A 21,644-nucleotide genomic window follows, 5' to 3' on the forward strand; every position below is an offset into this window, starting at 1 on the left:
TGTGAGCAGCTTTGGATTATGCCATGCATGGCAACTGAAGTAACAACTACTTAGTGATACTGCCCATGTGGCTTAGACAAATCAATGTAATGGTTGATCCAAGTTTAATGACAAATCCTGAAATAAAGTGACTCTTTATTTCAGCCTCTTTAGGCTACATGTTTGTATGTAGGAAAGAGTAGGCCATGGTGTATTCCACCTTTGAGTTTGGGGGTTGCTTTTTGGCCCCTGTAATCTAGCGCCTCCTGTAACTATCTGCAATGAGGCCAAAGATTAGCATGTCAGTCTAAACTCCCTTGCATGGGTCAAAATAGATAACAGACCAGACTTAGATTACATCCTAGCTGTATAAAGTAAGATCTACTTTCTCCTCTGGGGCTTATTTACAGTTGATTTAGTCCAAGATACTGAGGGACATAGTTGATACCAATATTACAGGATGTTTTTATCCTGCTACTTGGAGTCTTGTTAAGTAAGTGCTGTATGAGACAAATTAAAGCGATGGTCCTAGTCTCTCTTGGTAAGATTAATAAAAGTAGCTGATGTAGTGGCATACTCATGTCAAGACAATGCTGGGCTGAGGGATGGGTTGTTGGAAGAGTCAATCTACCATGGGCCTGAAGCATTCCTAAACGTTCTTACTGGGTATGCCAAGAATGCAAAGTCTTGGCCACTCTTTACTTAGGTAATTTTTCAGGGTTGTGTTTGCAACAAGCAACTGGAGAGATGAGGTAATGTCTTCCTCTGGGCTTACTAAGTGCTTACTATAAAAGTGGTAGATTCCTGAAGTTCGGTGTTCCTCAGTTGTGATGAAAACCCACTGTGTGCAGCCTCTGCAACTTCCACATGTTCTCTGGGGGCAAGGGAAGCATAGAGGTGGTGCTCATTCTTTTTGCTGTGTTGTGAGTAGTAAACTACTTTGTCTCTGACTCCGGAGTCTCGTATCTATTGTTAGCATCCATGAAACAGTAACAGACTAACTTCTTAGCTTATATTTAGGGTAAAATCTCATCTCAAACTCCGCAAATAATTCAATATCATTGTAATATGAAATGCATTGTAACGGCCAGGAATGGTGGCTCATGCCTGTATCCCAGCACTTTGGGAGGCCAAGATGGGCAGATCACTCGAGCCCAGGAGTTAGAAACCAGCCTGAGCCACATAGTGAGACCCTTTCTCTAATTAAAAAAAAAGAAAAAAGAAAAGAAATGCACTGTAAGAGGAAGTGAAAAGTAAGATCAGAGAGGTGAGCAGGGGTTATAAAATGGATAGTCTAATATGTTATGATAAGGAGCCTAAAGTTGATCATATTGGTAAAAAGGAGTGCTACAGACTGAATATATGTCCCCCCAACCCCCAAACCCCCCCAATTCATGTGTTGAAATTCTAACACCAATGTCTTGGTATTAGGATATGGGACATTTGGAAGATGATTACATCACGAGGGTGGAGCTCATAAATGGGATTAGTACCCCTAAAAAGAGACCTCAGAGAGCTCTTTCACTCCCTTCTGTCATGTGAGGATACAGCAAGAAGACAGCCATCTATGAACCAGGAAGCAGGCCCTCACCAGACACAGAATCTGCTGGTGCCTTGATCTTGGACTCTCTAGTCTCCAGAACTGTGAGAAATAAATGTCTGTTGTTCCAGCCATCCAGTCTAAAGTATTTTTGTTATAGAAGGCCAAGCAAACTAAGACAGGAAAAAGGGAAGATTTAGGAAGGAAATGACATGACTGGATTTGCGTTTTTAGAAAAGACACTGGAGGTTATGTGAAGCACTGATTTGAGGGGAACAAATCTTTAGGCAAGCAGAGCAGTAAGGGGGTTATTACAGCAACCCACAATAGAAATGTTGAGAGCTAAATGGAAATAAGGGAAGAGATCAGTGAAATACATAAGAAGATTCCTGAATGGCTACCAGATAGAGGGTGTTACCAACAACTGAAGAGATGGGAGAAAAAAATAGCGTTAGGGATAAAAATTTTTGAGCTCTGTTTTTTTTTTCTAAAGTGGAGTTTGAGGCACCTGAAGTGAATCTATGCAGAGAGGTCTAGCAAAAAGAAAAGGTTGTTGGGGAGGGGCAGATACATATAGACCTGAAGATTAGAAGAGATGGCTAGATTCAAGATATAGATTTATGAGGCATCTATATTAATAGTTGTCTCAACTGTTTTCTCAGAAGACATTAATTTTCTGACATAAATCAAAGAATATAAATTGGAAATATGAATCTCTACACCCTTCTTGAAATATAAACATAATATAAATATCCACATAAATGGCTCAGTACAATGCAATCATGAGTTAGCTACCAGTGCCATATAAAATGTAGAGCAGAAATGGATTCGAAAGGAGAATGCCTTCTTGTATGCTTAGATAATTTTCTTATTTCAGTTGATTTAGATGTCTGTTTGTACTCTGGTTGCTTAGTCTTTAAAGTGATTTTATAGGGAAGCAAACAGTTACAGCAATCAACTCATGAAAGACATAAATTCACTGAGCTACAGAAATAAAATGAAATCTGCATTGCTTTTTCCACTGACCGACATTCTTCCTCTTTACTTAAACTTCTGATTGTCAAGGCTTAATTCTGTGTTTTGTTGCTAAAATTTCTAAGTACTTAACAAATATGATGAGAACCACATCACTAACCTGCCATCTTAAGCAAATCTTTAAAAATATATTTTTTAGTTATTTGACAATTCTGTAAGCAAAGGCTAAGAATGTGCTCCAAAGACAGAATAGGAGCTTTATTTGCTATTTTCCAAGTTTAAGATGTTCATCCATCTGGCAGAGCAGCTAGACAATACATCAGCCAAGAACATCTCTCTGGCTTGAAATAGTTCTGGCTCTCTAAGAGGATTTGACTGAGGGAAAGGCAACATCTTTAGTTGCTCTAAGGCTGAACTCTTCTAATATTTCCCCCCAATGCCTTCTCCAAGCCTTGGCTCCATCCACTAACTTGGTTTCCATAGGAATAGACAGAGCTATCAAGTGGCACGGAGTCAAACAGCACAAATGAGAGAAGGAGAAAATGTTACTGTCAAAAAAAGGCTTTTCTCTATGAGAGGAAATTATGGAAAGGTATTCTTGACTCTGAGGCTTCCTTATCCAATGCCAGATTTTTCATGTGCTCTTCCTAATATAGCCTATTTTATTTAGATTATTATGAAAATTAATGCCTTCATTGGAGAGCCTTTTATATATAGGAAACTAACCAAAAATAAATATTGAAAAAAGTTATAAAATGCTGGGATGCTTATTTCCACAAGGATAATTCTGTTGTGCTTGTGAGGTACTCTGATTTATTTAGAGTGGTGCTTTAAATTGGTACAACCTTTTAGGATGATTATAAAGTATATTTGGTTTCTCACAGTTGGTATTTTATTTAAGGACAACATTTTTTTTTTTGTCTTAAACTCTAGCAAAAGAAGTTCTCAAACTCTAGCATGCATCAAGATCGTCTGGAGGGCTTGAAAACACATAGGCCCTCCCGCAGAGTTTGTCATTCACTGGTGTAGGGGCCAAGAATCTGCATTTTGTAGCAAGTTTCTGGGAAGTGCTGCTGCTGCTGGTCTAGAATCCTAAACTTTGAGAACCACTGTTGAAACAAAGAACCTAATCTAGGAGTTCTCAATCCTTAGGAGCTTAAAAAAAAAGTCTGTTCCCATCCTAGATCAACAAAATCAGAATTTCTGGGACTTTGGAATTAATATTTCTTAAATTTTCGGTAGGTGATTCAAAAATGCAACCGGGATTGAGAAGCACTGACCTAATTAAACCATTCATTCAACATTCAATGGTTATTTTTGATGTAATTACTCTGTATCAGACTCCATGCTAAGAGTTGGGGAAGCTTTATACAGATGTACGCTTGTATGCAATGCAAAATTATAAGCAAGGAAGGGTAAATGCATAAAAAGGATACAAAAACAGAACACAAAGACAGGATAGATGATGTACTTAAAAGTCATTCCTTGTGACTTCCCCAAGATGTCCTTGTGAAGAGGGGAAGGGGTTAGAACAGAATGACTTCATGAAAGAGATGGCAGTTGAACAGGATCTTAACTTAGGATTACTAACACTTTGACACTCCTCAATGTCTCCATCTTGTTCCTGCTCCCAATTTCTTTGATATGGAGGGCAATAAGTATTTTCTGAATTTTATGTAAAGTGCTATATAAAGACAGCTTCAAATCTTACTCCCACCCCTTCCAATCAATTTGTCCCCATAAGCTCCTCCTATATGCATATTCTGAAGCCAACATTAGTAAGTTGTGTATATCATGTCTCTTGGATCCACTTATTACATGCTCCAATAACCCCCACACTATCCCTCCCTTTGACCGTAATAGAAAGTGAAACCATATGCAATGCTATTCACTGCTGTCATACAATGAGATCAGTTCTATGATAGAGGTAAGGACACACGGTAATAAGAACTCTGTAGAGGGGCACCTAACCCAGCCTTGAGGGGTCAGTAGAAGCTTATTGGAGAAAACAGTGCCTGAGCTGCATGTTGAAAGTATATGCAATTAAGCCAGCTTAAAGTAGGAAGGAAGCTGAATGTGCGACGGCATTGTGTGTGGAGGATGAAAAAGAGGTGACTAGAATGAAAGCTTTAAAAACACAGTATGTCTGAGGATAGAGTAGAACTGGAGACACAGGACACTGAAGCTCAAAAGATAAGCAAGAACTCGATGACGAAAAGTGCAGGGTCAAGGAGTTTGGGCTTTTCCTTTCAGTCTTCTAAAGTAGTACTAAAGGATTTTTTTTTTTTTTTTTTTTGAGATGGAGTCTCGTTCTGTTGCCCAGGCTGGAGTGCAGTGGCGTGATCTCGGCTCACTGCAAGCTCTGCCTTCCAGGTTCATGCCATTCTTCTGCCTCAGCCTCCTGAGTAGCTGGGACTACAGGCGCCCACGACCACGCCCGGCTAATTTTTTGTATTTTTAGTAGAGACAGGGTTTCACTGTGTTAGCCAGGATGGTCTCGATCTCCTGATCTTGTGATCCTCCCGCCTTGGCCTCCCAAAGTGCTGGGATTACAGGCATGAGCCACTGCACCCGGCCAGTACTGAAGGATTTAAGTAAGGGAGGGACATGAGAGAGGTCTCAGCCAGAACACTCCCACACCCAAAGGCAAATCACTGAATTTTTCCTAGCCTCTGTTTCCTCCCACATGAAAAATAAGGAGGGTGGATTATGATCTAAAGCCCACCCAGCTTAATGTCCTTTGACTCTATGATTCTAATTCTAAAAGGCAGAAGACCCGCTCCCTATAGCTACTTCAAAACTAAATGTTTTTTATTCTAACTGACTCAACAATGACTTAATTTCTAATAATTTTTATTTTCCTTAACCACAGGGTAACAGTTTTTACATCCATTTCCTTTTTCCCAATACTGCACAAGTAATTCATTTTCCTAGCATATTGATGTTCGCTTTAGGGGATACAAAAATGCTACTCCATGGGGAGGCAGTATGGTGTAATAAAATGAGAATGGATTTTGGAACCAGTCAGATCTGGGCACTTCATTGGCTATATTATTAATAACTGTGAGCAAGTTACTTCTCAAAGCCTCAGATTTCCCACTGGTAAAAAAGAAAAAAAAGTGACCAGTGCACAGCGAGTACTCAACAAATATTGGTTTCTTTCTCAGATACCATCATTGCTCTCCTCTCATCATAAAAGTAGTATCTGTAAACAAAACAGCTTTCATTTGCTCCTAATGTTCTCATTGTTTGATGTCCATGATAATCTGTGTAGCCTGTTCTTCTTACTGACCCTGACCAGCCTTCTCAGTGACACTGCAAGCAAAGTTATTAAAACATCATATTTTAATATTAAACTCAGAAGCTAAATGCAACAAATTTTGTTTAACTCCTGGTTCCTTTGAAGCACCCCAAGTCTTGTAGGCTCCATCTTTAGTTTTCCAACAATGTACCTTAGTTTTATTGATCCTAGCATGCAGTTTAGAAAAATCAATTCACCTACTCTGCGAAGATGTGTGCCTTTGGGGGAACTGTTTCAAACAACTGATTGAATCCATCTGTTGCCTTCTCTACTTCAGTTCCACACTATGTATGGGATTTCTTAGACGGTGGGAAAAGACAAATATACAGACAAATGTGTAAGTAAATTCGATTATACTAAAAAACCTTTAATGAACCTCATTCAGACCATGCATTAAAGGGTTTAATCAAATGCTGACCATAACTAGTAATCTGACTTAGTAACTATTATCGATTTTCAAAATGGTAGCCTAAATCCTCACAGTGGTGAGTGCTTGAATTCAAAATTGTATCTTCTAGTTTCAAATTTAGGCATCTTTAAAAAATTATATCAAAACATACCTCCATCTGCAAGTCAATCCCTGAACTCTATACTGCTCCTCATCTGTCTGCCACCATTTTAGACCTTTTTATTTGAAACTAAGAGAAGCAACCGAGTTGAGAAAGCATAATGCTACAGCTTGGTGGCTGAACTGAGGAATAAACATTTGCAGATTAAAGACTATTTTAGTTGTGTCAATCTGTAATTTATGCCAGGGTAGATGTCCTGTTTATTATAGCTATGTTTTAACTCTAATCTAACTATTCTTCCAAGTGCAAGCACACTACAATTCTGAAATCAATATTTTAGTATCTCCCTCAAGCCCTTTGTGGACCAAATGGAAATAAACAAACATAAATTTTAGAAACACATTCAAAAATTAGAAATTTTATGCTTTACATATATTGAAAATTTTGAAAAACTATTAAAAATTGGGAAAACAAAGTAAGAAAAAAGGTTACCAACAATTTTATTACCCTAAGCCTAACACAAGCTCTGCTAGCATTTCTGTGAAAACTCTTCTAATCCTTTTTAGTTTTTTTGTTTAAAAAGAGAGAGGATTTGCATAGTTTTCATCAAAGTATACATCTAACTGTATATCTTAAATAAGCAGTGGTTTTAAAAATAACTTGTGCAGCTGTGCACAGTGGGTCACACCTATAATCCCAGCACTTTGGGAGAATGAGGCAGGTGAATCACCTGAGGTCAGGAGTTTGAGATTAGCCTGGCCAACACGACGAAACCCCATCTCTACTAAAAAAACAAAAATTAGCAGGCATGGTGGTGCACGCCTGTATTCCCAGCTACTTGGGAGGCTGAGTCATGAGAATCGCTTGAATCCAGGAGGCAGCAGTTGCAGTGAGCCAAGATAGTGCCACTGCATTCCAGCCTGGGTGACAGAGTGAGACTCTGCCTGAAAAATAAATAAATAAACAAAAAATTAAAAATGAATGAATAAATAACTTTCATGTGGCAGCCATCATCATAACAACCAACTCAGGTGTGAGTGGTCAAACGATGCTAACAATAGAGTGGGTTGGAGGGGTTCCAGGATATTTATATAGTTTCAAATTAGCTCCCACAAGATACTTATTATTTATAGTTACAATGGAAAAAATAGTGACGTCACAGCAGAGGAACCTGGCAGGAGCTGCTTTATTCAAGTGAATAGTCCAAAATTAACACCATTACTGGGACAAATTGATGACACATGCTTCCTGATATGAGGCACTGAGAGGAATACAACATCACTCCTGTGGTATTCTTACCAAAAGTGCATAATCTGAATCTAATTATAAGGAAATATCAGACAAATTAAAAAGGAAGGCTACTGTACAATTTAACTGGCCTGTATACTTACAACATGTGAATATCATGAAGTACACACATACATACACAAAAGACTGAAAAACTGTTGCAGATTAATGAAGACTAAAAAGACATAAATGATTGAATGGAGTGCCTGATCCTGGATTTTTTTTTTTTTAAATAGATGACATTGTTGGGACAATGGGCAAAATCTAAGTAAGATTTTTGGATGAGATAATATTATTTATGTTAACTGCCTGATTGTGGTAATTGAGCTGTGGCTATGTAAGAGAATGTCCTTGTTTTTAGAAACTATGCACTGAAATTTAGGGGCAAAGGAGTATCACACCTGCAACTTACTCCAAATGATTCAGAAGGCAATATCTACACATTCCCATATATCAAGGCAAAGTAGAGAGAAGGATAAGGCACACGTGTCAAAATGTGCACATTTGAGGAATTTGAGAGTATATGAAAATTATTTGTACTGTTCTTGAAAATTTTCTGTAAATTTGAGATTATATCAAAACAAAGTTAGAAAAAAAGAAAAAAACTTAAAATTTTTGTTATAAAAGTAATAACATGTCCATTAAAGGAATTTCAAAAATAAAGTATAAAGAAGAAAACAGTGATCAGCCTGCACCTCTTAAACCTGAGGTAATCGCAGTTTACATTTTTACATACTCTTTTCCTCTTGTCTACAAGGAGTTGTTTCTTATCCTCAGATTATATTTAAATTTCAAAATGCTCCCTACTCATGCCTTACTTAATATTCACAGTATTCTTGTTGTGAAAACCAGAAGTATTCTCACTACTTAGATGAGGAAATAGACATTCAAAAAGATTAAACTATGGGTTTACTTTTAAAAGATTATCTGTTTATATCCTATAATAGAAAAAAAGTCACTAAATAGCTGGTTGAGCATGATTCACAAACTGTCTAAGATCTAGTTTCCTGTAAAATGAGAAGTTAGTAGTAGATGATTTCTAGGATTCCTTCTAACATTAAAATGCTACAATTCTAACATGTTCTATCATCACAATTTTCTTTTGTATAGAGAATTTGTAGTGCCTAGCACAGTGCCTCATTTATAGTAGGCACTACATAAACATTTTTTGAATAAATAAATGCCTTACAAATTGTAAAATGGATAGTTATAGAGATTATCAAGATTGAATACTATATGTGAGTGGTTTGTAAAGTATAATTTATAATTATAATTAATTATAATTATTATTGATGATTTGGAATAGAAAATATAAAACAAATTGCTCATTATTCTAGAGATTAAAGTTAAGACAATAGCTAAAATATGTCACCTTTTTGTAGGAATCTAAGACATTTACTATGAAGTTTATTTCTATATTACTCTTGTTTCAAGTATAATTCACCTTCTTCTCATCAATAACCAATTTGACTGTTTACAGACAGATGGAGAGACGAATGACAAATTAGTACTCCCCAGGTTTGTGGCATGGACATAAAAAGTGAATGTATTTTTCAAATACATTTTATAGCCATAGCCTTGCAAGTAGAAGACATCTTATCTAGTTTACTATTGATCCAAATGACAAGGCTGAGCATCAGATTAAGGATATGTCAGAAACCTGAGAAAGGCTACCAACAGATGCAGCAGGATGGCAGCTTCTTTCAAAATGATCTATTAAGGCTACTGTGTTTACAAAGGCAGTTGAGAAAACAGCACAATATACTAGGTCACCAGCAGAGTGGCCATAAAAACTTCTGATACTAATGTGAACCCCCCATACACCAATCATGATACATGTTTATTTTCAGCAATAAAAACTATGCACAGACTTTTGCAGATAAACAAAAGATACGTGACTTTTTTTTCACCCCACATCCGTTTCCTATTGTCACAGTGTCTTCAACGAAAGGAAGCATTCCTAAGAGATGACATCTGTTGTGAGATAATGGGAGATACTATATAATTTAAGCTGACTGTCAACCGGAAAGGTCAAGCGCAATTCAAGAATTTCATTTTAAGATATTTTCTTTGGTGATATTAAAATATGACATAGCTAAGTAGGTAATGACCAAAAAATATCATGCCAAAATGGAGTCCTTAAAAACAGAAATTCTGAGGTATTTCTTATATATATAGTACAATATTTTATATAAAAAAGAAACATTATTTTTGGTATAACATGCTAAGCATACTTAAAAAAAGTAGCAAAACAACAACAACAACAAAAGAAACCTGTTCAGAGGTGGGAAAATCTTTTTTTTTGTGATCACCTTGGGATTAGCACATCTTTATGGAAGATCCATTACTTTCTAGACTAGAATGAATTGAAGAATTTTGTGAGAATCATGGGAGTAGAAAAAGCTTCAGAAAATTCCCCTTTCAGATGCCTTTGCACATACTTGAACTGTTTTTTCAAAACCCAGAGTGCTCTGAACAATATCAAGAGACCAATATTTGACACTGTTAAAAACTAAAGAGATAGATAACTGTGGTCTAAGTCGATTTAAAACATCAGCCAACTATTCAACTTCTTTAGTTTGCCTTTTAAACCAGCATATGATGCTTTTTTAATAGCAATTATAAAATGTTTTTATCATCAGCTTAAATAGCAGTGAATAGAAGTGAACTGCATTATCCTTATTAAATGCTATAGGTCTAACTTGTCAGGACAGCTGGGTTTTAGTCCTGGCTCTAACTAGTTATCTAAACATAAATATATCATTCAATTTACCAAACAATTATTTAGTGCCTTCTTTGTGTAAGGCATTGTTTTTAATTGTGATGAATAAAACAACTTTCTGGGCCTCAGTTTCCTCAACTGTGAAATGAGGAAATTCATTTAAGTTATAAACTAGTATTTTATTTACCAAAGTGTTTTACAGATCACTGTTTCCTTAAATGCTGTTAGTTTATGCTGGAAAAAAAAAGCATTGGGATCAAATGATTATGAGAAATTTTGGACTTAAAAAATTAATGGGTTTCTTCACTGTGCAACTTCTCAGAGCTTCTAGAATGCTTATACATGCTAAATTTTCAAGGAGAAACATGCAGTAGTTCCTACACTTATCTGACCATGGGACCCATTTTTTTACACAACATTACATGTGAATATTACTTTAAGAAAGAAGATTTGGGGCTGGGCGTGCCCAGCACTTTGGGAGGCTGAGGCGGGCGGATCACCTGAGGTCAGGAGTTCGAGACCAATCTGGCCAACATGGTAAAAACCTGTCTCTACTAAAAATACAAAAATTAGCCACGCATGGTGGTGCATGCCTGTAATCCCAGCTACTTGGAAGGCTGAGGCAGGAGAATCGCTTGAACTGGGGAGGCAGAGTTTACAGTGAGCCTAGATCATGCCACTGCACTCCAGCCTAGATGATAGAGTGAGACTCTGTTTCAAAAAAAAAAAAAAGGAAGCTTTGGGAAATGCTGCAGTAAATGTTTTTCAAGGTTCATTTTAGCTTTTATAATTTGTATTTCTTTTTATAAGAAACACAGAGCTGTTAAATACCTAGCCTGGATAAAATAAACTTGAGAAAAAAATGTTCACAAAGCCGAAGAAAAAGTTACCCGAGACTACAGTTATTAACAACAAGAAGTCGAGCTACTGAGTAATAGGCAATATAAAAGATTGAGAATGAGTAACAGTAAATGGGGCAGGAAAACAAAATTACAGGGTATGTTTGAAGCAAGCATTTAAAAAAAAATCAAGAGTTCTTTCAAGCTACTTTATCAAAAGTAACTGGTATGTGCTTTACAATGGCTCACCAAATACTATAGATGCTAAACATCAAATGTATGTTGGACTTTATGTTTTGTACCTTAGGAGATATAATTTGCTGAGAGCTATGGTGAAATATCTATGTTATTGCCTCCAACATGCCTTGCACTCATCCTCTACAAGCCCATCACATTACTTTCATGCCTACCACTAACTCAAATTCCCTATCACATCCTTAACTCTTTTCTGCCAATGGATAAGAGATATTGCTCTGGTTAGAATCAGGTGGCAGTAAACAGGGCTGTAAAGCTCAAAGCTTCCAAGTGCAGTCATGCACATCTGGGGAGGATTTCTGATAGCCCACAATAAATCTAGTTAGTCTAAGGAGACTAAATTTATGAATGAGACTGCTTAGTAATAGAGCCAAGTTCAAGAATGAGCCTGCTGACCTAATAGTGGAATATTCAGTGGAAAGAACAAAACTTTGGAGGTGCAGCAACTTCTTTAATTCTGAAGGCCCCCAAAATAAGTAAGCAATGTCTATGAATGCTACTGTGTGACATGGAAGGTTAAAGCGATAGACAAGTGATATGTGGAAAGAAAGGAGAGGGAAGAGAGAAAGAAAAAAAGGAAGTGGAAAAGAAAAAGAGATGAAAACATTTAGGATTTGATAGGAAATAAAGAAATTTGTATAACAGGAAACTCTATCATTCTCTTCTGTAATCAGTTTCCTCAATGTTTCTAAAAAATGCCATGGCCATTTCTGCCTTTTAATCTTTGCTCACTCTATTCCCTCTGCCTGAAGTTCTCTCTGGGTTCTCATTCTATGTCAAAAGTTGACCATATCTTTAAGACCCACCTGAAATTTCAATTCCTCCATGTATTAGGCAGGTTCAATACAGGAAACAGAAGCCATTTAGGTATTTTAGGCAGGAAAGATTTTAATACAGGGAATTATGTACTTATAAAGTAAGTGGAAGGACTCTAGCTAGGCTTAAGGAATGACTCCCTGAATGATGTAAAGTCACCATTGTGACTACGGTATTAAGTTCAGTGCACATCTGCAGATGCATCAGGAAGTCAAAATAAAAAAAAAACTATTGTAATAACTGCTTTTCAACACCCAGTCAGAAGAATAATGGAAACTGAAATGTTCTATAAAAGCACCCCCTAATGACTGTACCCGCCTCTGAATATGAGAAGCACTATGGCCAGACTTGCTTGTATGGGACACTCAGCATACTAACACTGGCTTGTAAGATTATGCCCTCTTTAAGTATATGCGCCCATTCTCCTTATCTTGGGTGTAAGGCCCTTGCAGCTAGAACCATAGTGCATGTCTCTAGTCTCTTACTCTTCTGATTAAACCTAACTCAATTCCTTTGGATAGCTGTTTAAAGTATACATAAATTGTTAATTATAAACAGGTAATGCCTGCTTTTGCCGACTATACCTTTCCAGTTTAGTGTAAAGGAGTGCTAGCCCAACACTTCCAAGGTAATTCTGGCTTCCAGTCTTATATCTTGTTGTGGGATGAAATATTTAAAACCTTTTGTGGAAATTTATGTCTATAATTAGCAAGTGGTTGAGATTCTTTTATCTTTGCAGATGGAAAGGAGAATGATAACTGGGGTTGGGGAGCAGATGGACACATTTCTGATATCTCTGAAATCATTCTCAAAACTTGACCTAAGTGGTTTGCTTTCTCCTTGTACTTGTTTGGAAGCAATTGTCCATCATGTTTCTGCATATCTGGTAATTTGGACTATCTTTTCAAAGACGTCTGCATAACTAGTTGCTTTGGAAGCTAGAAATGGTACCTCCCTTCAGGTTAGAGGACAGATTTGTTTGCTAACCAGGATAATAAAGATAATGTTTCATTTGGTGGCAAAGGATAGGCAGGTTTGCTCACAGCCTTGATGTAAGATTGGAGGTTTTTAAAGTTCAAGTTTCCTCAGGTGTGACACTGACCCTCTGCCTTTGCAGCATCTACGTGGACCTGCCTCCATACCACCCTTATGGGACTTGGGGGCAAGGAGAACCAATGCAGACATGAAGCTCATGCTACCTGCTGTGCCATAAGCAATAAACTGTCTAAATCAATTTGGACTTATGGTCTTTTTAACAGCTGAATCTATGTGGCAAGCCAGCCTAGCAGCTGCAGTAGCTTGACTGCTTGACAGTATTGTCTTTTAGGAAAGTGCTCATTGACTATTTGTTACATGAGTAAATGAGTGAATGAAATCTGGCCGCAGTGTGAAGAATGGTTTAAAGAGGGGAAAGACTTGAATCAGGAAGATTGGTAGGCTACTTCAGCTGGTTAGACATTAGATGTGGTAAATAAGATTAAAATGATGGAATAAAAGAGATGGGTAAAAGAGCCAAAAAGGGGAAGCCCCATATATGCATATAGACTCCCTTAAAATCCTTGGCTGATCCCTGAATTGACAATGTATGGGAGACTCCAAGATGTCTGCAGAAACCCACAAAAGGAAAGTTGAAAAGCTGATCAGAGATTTCAGCTACTACCCAAGGCATAGGGGTAGAATTTGGAGTTTGAGTTCCACTTAGTTAGAGGTCTTAGTACATATTTCAGACTTCCCATTGAAATCTCAGAAGGGCCATGCCTTAAAAGTATAGACTATGTACCAGGACTGTGGACCTGGTCTAATAGATTCAACTAGACTAAGGGAAAAACCGAGACACTCAACAAGTTCAGTGTAATTAGTCAGCTTTAACTTTTACAAAACAAAAAGTCAACATTCTTTAGAGGAAGATAACAGAATCAAGAGTCCCTACAAGGTATCATCCACAATTCTGAGTATACTATAAAAAATTACTCCATATGCAAACAAACAGAAAAACAGGACTCAATTTCAAGAGAAAAAAACAAAATAAAGATATCTTAAGATAACCCAGATGTTGGAATTAGCACACAAGGAATTTACAATAGCTTTATAAATATGGTCAAAGACTTAACAGAAAAAGATGGTCATAATTACCAAACAAATGAGGGAATCTCAGCAGAGAAAAATTACATAAAAAGAAACAATTGGAAGTTCCAGAATTGGAAAGTACTATATCTGAAATGTAAAAATCATAGCATGGACTTAATAGTAGACTAAAAAATAGAAGAACAAGCCAATAAATTTCAGTTTAGATCAACAGAAATAATTAAATTTGAAGACAAGGAAAAAATGTTTCAAAAATCAATAGAACCTCAATGACCTGTAGGACAATATAGAGAAGTCTAATGTTATGTGTAATTGGTGTCCCAGAAGAAGAGAGAATGGAACAGATAACAGTATTTGAGAAATGATTTAAATTTGGTAAAAATATCAACTTTTATATCCAAGAATCTCGGTGAATCCAAAGCATGGTTAATATAAAGAAAACTACCTCTATGCACATGACAGGGAAACTATTGAAAACCAAAGCTAAAAAAGAAAACACTGAAAGAAGTCAGAAAAACAACCACCACCATTATACACATAGGAACAACAGGGATGATGGTGTACTTCTCATCGGAACCGATGGCTACCAGAAAACAATAAAATGATATAGTTAAGTTTTCTGAGGCATAGTATAATATTCCAATGCGGTAAGTGAAAGATGCATACTGTAAACCCTAAAGCAACCTCTTAAAAATAATACATAGGTATAGGTAAAGAGCCAATTGAAGAACTAAAATGAAAAATTAAAAATTTGATTAATGCAAAAGAGAAAAAGAAAACAGATTGAAAGGAGCAATAACAGATGGCTCAAAATAAAAATAATAAGATGAAAAACTTAAAATCAACCATATCAAGAATTCATTAAATGTAAATGGACTAATGTTTCAATTAAAATGCAGATATTGTCAGACTAGATAAAAAAGAAAGTCTATAAGAGATGTTTATGTTGTCTACAAGAGATACACTTTAAATATAAAGACACAGATAGGTTGAAAGCAATAATAGAAAAACATTTGCCTGAAATGAGTGATAAGAAAGTTGGAGTGGCTACATTAGTAGCAGATAAAGTAAACAATAAGACATTTACATAGTTTCAAAGTACTGTCCCTCAAAATATTTATTGATTATAAAGATAAAAAGCCTACAAGTACCTTAATTAAGTGAGCAAGTGAATGTAATTAGTGATGAAAAACACCAAAATTTTGTGACACATAATAGGATTCAATAGGAAGAACACAGCATTACTCCTATGATGTCTCTGCCAATGTGGACAACACAAATCTAATCATGAGAAGATACCTAACAAACCCAAATTGAGGGACATTATATAAAATATGTAGCCAGGGCCAGGCATGGTGGCTCACGCCTGTAATCCCAGCACTTTGGGAGGCTGAGGCAGGCGGATCATGAGTTCAGGAGATTGAGACCATCCTGGCCAACATGGTGAAACCCTGTCTCTATTAAAAATACAAAAATTAGCTAGGCGTGGTGGTGCATGCCCGTAGTCCCAGCTACTCGGGAGGCTGAGGCAGAAGAATTGCTTGAACCCCAGAGATGGAGGTTGCGGTGAGCCAAGATCATGCCACTGCACTCCAGCCTGGCGACAGAGCAAGAGTCTGTCTCCAAAAAAAAAATGCCAGGCGACGGTGGCTCACATCTTCATGTCTGTAATCCCAGTACTTTGGGAGGCTGAGGAGGGCGGATCACCTGAAGTCAGGAGTTCGAGACCAGCCTGACCAACATGGAGAAACCCCGTCTCTACTAAAAATACAAAATTAGCGGGACCTGGTGGTGGTGCATGCCTGTAATCCCAGCTACTTTGGAGGCAGGAGAATCGCTTGAACTCAGGAGACAGAGGTTGCGGTGAGCCAAGATCGCACCGTTGCACTCCAGCCTGCACAAGAAGAGTGAAACTGTCTCCAAAAAAAAAAAAAAATTCTAGCCCTCAATCTTCAAATGTGTCAACACCATTAAAGTTGAGGAAAGATTAAGAAACTTTTCTAGATTGAAGGACACTAAATAGGTTTGACAAAGGCAATGTGTGATTCTGAACTTAATACCTAAGGATATTATTGGGATAATAATAGGGTCTGAGGATAATATTGTATAAATTTTAATTATCTGATTTTGACAGTGATATAGATATAGACATAGATTTTTGTCCACGGTTTCTGGCTCTTGACTCCCACAGACCTAGTTACAGTCTTTTGTTAAAATGTTGGGTGCTTTAGGCCTCAGAAACAGGCCTCAGAAAACAATCTCTCTCTCTGACCTTCTGCTTTCCTTTCACCTGATCCTTTTTCTCCCCAAGGCAGGCCCTTAGAAACTAAAAATATACTCTACTCTTCCTCTGCCTCTGGCCATAAAGAAATTCTCTGACCTACCTTGTCTGACTGTAGGTTACAAGACCTCTGTTTCAAATCAAAAGAGCTTTGCCCCATACCCTGGAGGAAGGAATGCTGCAGAGAGGCCAAGATGAATCTGAACAGACAGGCCTTAATGGGTTTTCCCCTTAATCTATTACAATTAGATCACACCTTTTTGGCCCAATCACATTTCTACATGGTTGCTAATCATGCCTATCCAATGAAGTCTCCATAAAAGGCCCAAAAGGATGGGGTACAGGATAGCTGAATATGTGGAGGCTTATAGGAAGGTGAACAAGAAATTCATCCATATGCTGGGAGGGTGGTGCACCCCACTCCACAGAGACAGAAGCTCCTGTGCTTGGGACCCTTCTATACCTTGCATTATGCAGCTTATCTTTTCTTTTTTCTATTTTATTTATTTATTTTGATAGTCGGGGTTTTGCAATGTTGCCCAGGCTGGTCTTGAACTCCTGGGATCAAAGGATCCTCTCGCCTCAACCTCCCAAAGTGCTGGGATTGTAGGCATGAGCTATGGTACCCAGACCATGTATCTCTTCAACCAGCTGTTTATTTGTATCTTTTAATATATCCTTTGTAATAAACTAGTAAACATGTTTCCCTGAGTTATGTGAGCCACTCTAGCAAAGTAATTGAAACTAGACAGGGAGTTGTAGGAACCCCAACTTGAAGCCGGTTTGGTCAGAAGTTCAGGGGGCCTTGACTTGTAACTGGTGTCTGAAGCATGAGGCAGTCTGGACACTGAGACTTCAATCTGTGGGATCTGATACCATCTCTGGGTAGATAGTGTTAGAATTGAATTAGGGGATATCCAGCTGGGTGTCTGCTACAGAACTGACTGCTTGCTTGCTGGTGGAGAGGTCTCCATATATTTGGTCACTGAAGTCTTCTGTGTTGATTTTGTGTTGAGTGAGAGAGCAGAAAAAAACCCAAACATGTGGAGTGTGTTTTCTCCCCTCAGAATTTCAAACTTGAAGAAAATGCAACATAGCAAAACTTGTGAGTTGCAGCTAAAGCAGTAGTTAGGAAAATTTGACAGGCTTAAATAATTATATGTATTTAAGAAAACTATGTATACAATTAGGTAATTATAAATAATATATTTATATATTATATATAATATTTTATAATAATTTTATCATAATAATGATTATATAAAATCATTGACCTAAGATTCCAGCATAAGAAGCTAGAAAAAGATTGAGATAGAACAGCGACCCCTTTCAGGGACCTGCTGGGGCCCCCTCAGCATGGAAATAAAGGAACCATTTTGAGTCCCTTCAAGGGAAAGTCCAGGCACCCAGCTAGCCTTGAAAAGTAAATGAGCAACCTGATAAGCAAGAAGGTAGTAAAAACAGTTTCCGAAGCAAGCCACAGTCACAAGGTATTCTGATGTCCCATGGAAACTAAAAGATAACATCTTAACATATGTTCTTGAGTTGTTTATCAGAAACTCCCACCAGACAAAAAATGCCAACAGCTATCACACAGGCCTCAGATAAAGGAGAATTGAGGACTGAATTCTGACCATCACTTTTTGTTCTAAATTTCTTCCTGAGGGGCCTTGGAGAAATCATTGAAAAAGACAGCATACTAAAATGGAGGTAAGAAGAAATAAAATCTGAAAAGTCTAAATCTATAAAAGAAAGTAGGTTTGTTGCCAAAACACCTTCCTACCAAATCGAAAAGAAAAAACTCCAGCAAGACTAGATGGTTTCACTGGTAAATTCTACAAAAAAGTTAAGAAATAAATAATTCCAATCTTACCAGTCTTACTCAACTTTATAAATAATAGAAGAAGATAAGACAGTTTCCCAGCTTATTTTATGAAGTCTGCAAATCCTGATAGGAAAACCTGACAAAGACATTATAAGAAGAAAAAAAAACAACTAAACTATAGACCAATATTCCTTTTAACACTGTTGCAAAAATCCTTAATGTATTAGCAAATTAAATTGAGCAATACATAAAAAGTAGGACTTAATCCCAGAAGTGCAAGGTTGGTTTCACATTTTAAAATCAATTGATGTGGCCAGGTGTGGTGGCTCACGCCTGTAATCCCAGCACTTTGGGAGGCCAAGGAGGGCAGATCACTTGAGGTTAGGAGTTCGAGACTAGCCTGGCCAACATGGTGGAATGCTGTATCTACTAAAAATACAAAAATTAGCCAGGTGTGGTGGCGCGCAGCTGTAGTCCCAACTACTCAGGAGGCTGAGGCAGGAGAATTGCTTGAACCTGGAAGGTGGAGGTTGCAGTGAGCTGAGATCACATCACTGCACTCCAGCTTGAGCAACAAAGCGAGACTCCCGTCTCAAAAAAAAAAAATCAATTGATGTGTTGCGTGTGGTGGGGTGTGTGCCTGTAGTCCCAGCTACTCGGGAGGCTGAGGTGGGAGGATTGCTTGAGCCTAGGAGTTCAAGTGTAGCCTGGGCAACACAGTGAGACTCCATCTCTATATATTTTTTTAAACAATTGATATAATGAGCAAAATAAATAAAGAACAACAACTATATGATAATTCCAATAGATGTAGAAAAGGCATTTGACAATATTCAACACCAACTCTTGGTTTAAATTCTCAGCGAACTAGAATCAAAAGAAAGTTTCCTCAATCAGTGTATCATTTATCAGTTTTTTGCCTCTCAGCTCCAAATCAGCTTCTTTACCCTGTTTTGTGAGACTAGACCCTGTGAAAATTTCTCCTTTGCAGTTGCCACAATATTTGACTTTATCTGTAGCTGGTGCAGCAGGGACACTGCAAATAATAGCAGAGGAAGGGGCTCTTCACACTGGTTCCAATGTGCTCTTTTTGCTCCTATGATGCAGATGTCGGAGGTCTATAGGAGACTCAGTGGGTCTCACACTCCAGTAAGTTTCACCACTACCCCAGTGGGCAACTTTCTGCTCATCAGCCCCAGCTCTCTAGCTCTGGCCCTTGGCATTCCAGTGAACTTCACCAACCAGGGGCACAGCCACACTCATTCCTACCAGGCCTGAATCGCAGCTTCTAAGTTTGCTCCTCCCTTGGATACTCTCCCTAAGCCTCAGAGGTAGTAGCTTCCCCCTACATTTGTTATTCCTGTATTCTTTAGCTCAAGGACATCTTTTAAAAATTGAAGTTAATTTCATGTTTAGTGGTGAAATACTACATGCTTTCTTCCTAAGATCAGAAATAAGGCAAGGATGTCTACTCTAATCACTTCTATTTAAATTTGTAATGGAGGTGTTAGCCAGTTAAATAAGGCTGAAAAAAAGAAAAGAAGGAAGAAAGGAAAGAAGGGAGGAAAGAAGGGCATAAAGATTTGAAAAAAAAAAACCCCTCATTTTAATTTATATATAAGACGATTGTTTATGTAGGAGCCTAAAAAATCTATGAAACGACTAATAGAATGAATGAAGAACTTTAGCAAGTTTGCAGAAACAAGATCAATGCAAAAAGATCAAAGACCTACAAATGACAAGCACACGAAAAGATCTCAGCATCATTTGTCATTAGAGAAATGCAAATTAATACCACTACAAACCTAAATGGAATAAATGGCTTTATTTAGAATGGCTCAAATGAAAAAGACTGACTATACAAAGTATCCTCATAAGAAAGTGAGGGTATGGAGGAAATAGAACTTTCATTCACTATCAGTGGGAAAGTAAAATAGTACAAGCACTTTGGAAAACTGTTCACCATTTTCTTAAAAGTTAAACGTACACCTGCTATATGACCCAGCCATTACATTTATAATGATTTGCCCAAGAGAAATGAAAGCATATGCTTACAGATGAATGTTCTTACCATCTTCATTAGTAATAGCCCAAAACAGAAAACAACCCAAATGTTCACCAACAGGCAAATGGTTAAACAATCTGTAGTGTATCCAAGGCTAGGTGCTGTGGCTTACGCCTGTAAACTTGAAACTTTTACCTTGTTCATGCCTGCAATCCCAGCACTTTAGGAGGCTGAGTCAGGAGGATCACTTGAGACCAGGAGCTTGAGAACAATTTGTAATATATCCATACAATAGAATAATACTGAACAATGATAATATATAAATCATTGGTATATGCAATAATAACATGAATGAATTTCAAAATAATTATACTGAGTGAAAGAAGCTAGGCAAAAAGAATAGTTTTATATGATTTCACTTACATAAAATTCTTGAAAATGCAAATCAATCTGTTTTGACAGAAAACAGATCACTGGTTGCTTGGGGAGGGAGGGTGGAGGCAGAGAGTGGTTTGAAGAAAGGATAACAAATGGTCATGAGGAAACTTTTGAAGATGTGTAAATATGGTACAACTTATCAAATTACACATCTGAGATATATGTAATTTGTTACATATCAATTACATTCAAGAAAATACTAAATACGCAGAAGGAATAGTGGGGATGGTGGCACAACGCTGTGAATGTGCTTAATGCCACTGAATAGTATACTCAAAAATGGTTAAAATGGCAAATTTCATGTTATGTATATTTTTGCAAAATTTTTATAAAGAATCTGTGCAAAAGAGATTTAAAAAATCAATCAAAATATATTGCTGACTGGGCGCAATGACTGATGCATGTAATCCCAGCACTTTGGGCAGCCAAGGTGGGAGAACTGTTCATGGCCAGCAGTATAAGACCAGCCTGGGCAACATAGCGACACCCCATCTCTAAAAAAAAATTTAAAAAATTAGCTGGGTATGGTGGCACATGCCTGTAGTCCCAGCTACTCGGGAGGCTGAGGTGGGAGGAATGCTTAACTCAGGAGTTCAAGGCTGCAGTGAGCTATGCTTCTACCACTGCACTTCAGTGTGGGTGACAGAGTAAAATCCTGTATCAGAAAAAAAAAAAAAAAAGACATTGGTATCATAGGTAATCTAATCTGAAATCTTATTTAAAAACTTTGGTTAGTGTCTTATTGTAGTAGCATCTAAAAATAATACAGAAAAATATGGGTAAAGGA

The 21,644-nt window shown here is 37.4% G+C and overlaps 1 protein-coding gene across 22 annotated transcripts in view; it reads right to left on the minus strand.

The window, feature by feature from the left end:
• INVS (inversin) overlaps positions 1 to 21,644 on the minus strand; it is a 201,488-nt gene that overhangs the window by 86,394 nt on the left and 93,450 nt on the right. The window lies entirely within an intron of this gene.

This window comes from Pan troglodytes, chromosome 11, assembly GCF_028858775.2.
Source record: "Pan troglodytes isolate AG18354 chromosome 11, NHGRI_mPanTro3-v2.0_pri, whole genome shotgun sequence".
In the NCBI taxonomy this organism is placed as follows: Eukaryota; Metazoa; Chordata; class Mammalia; order Primates; family Hominidae; genus Pan; species Pan troglodytes.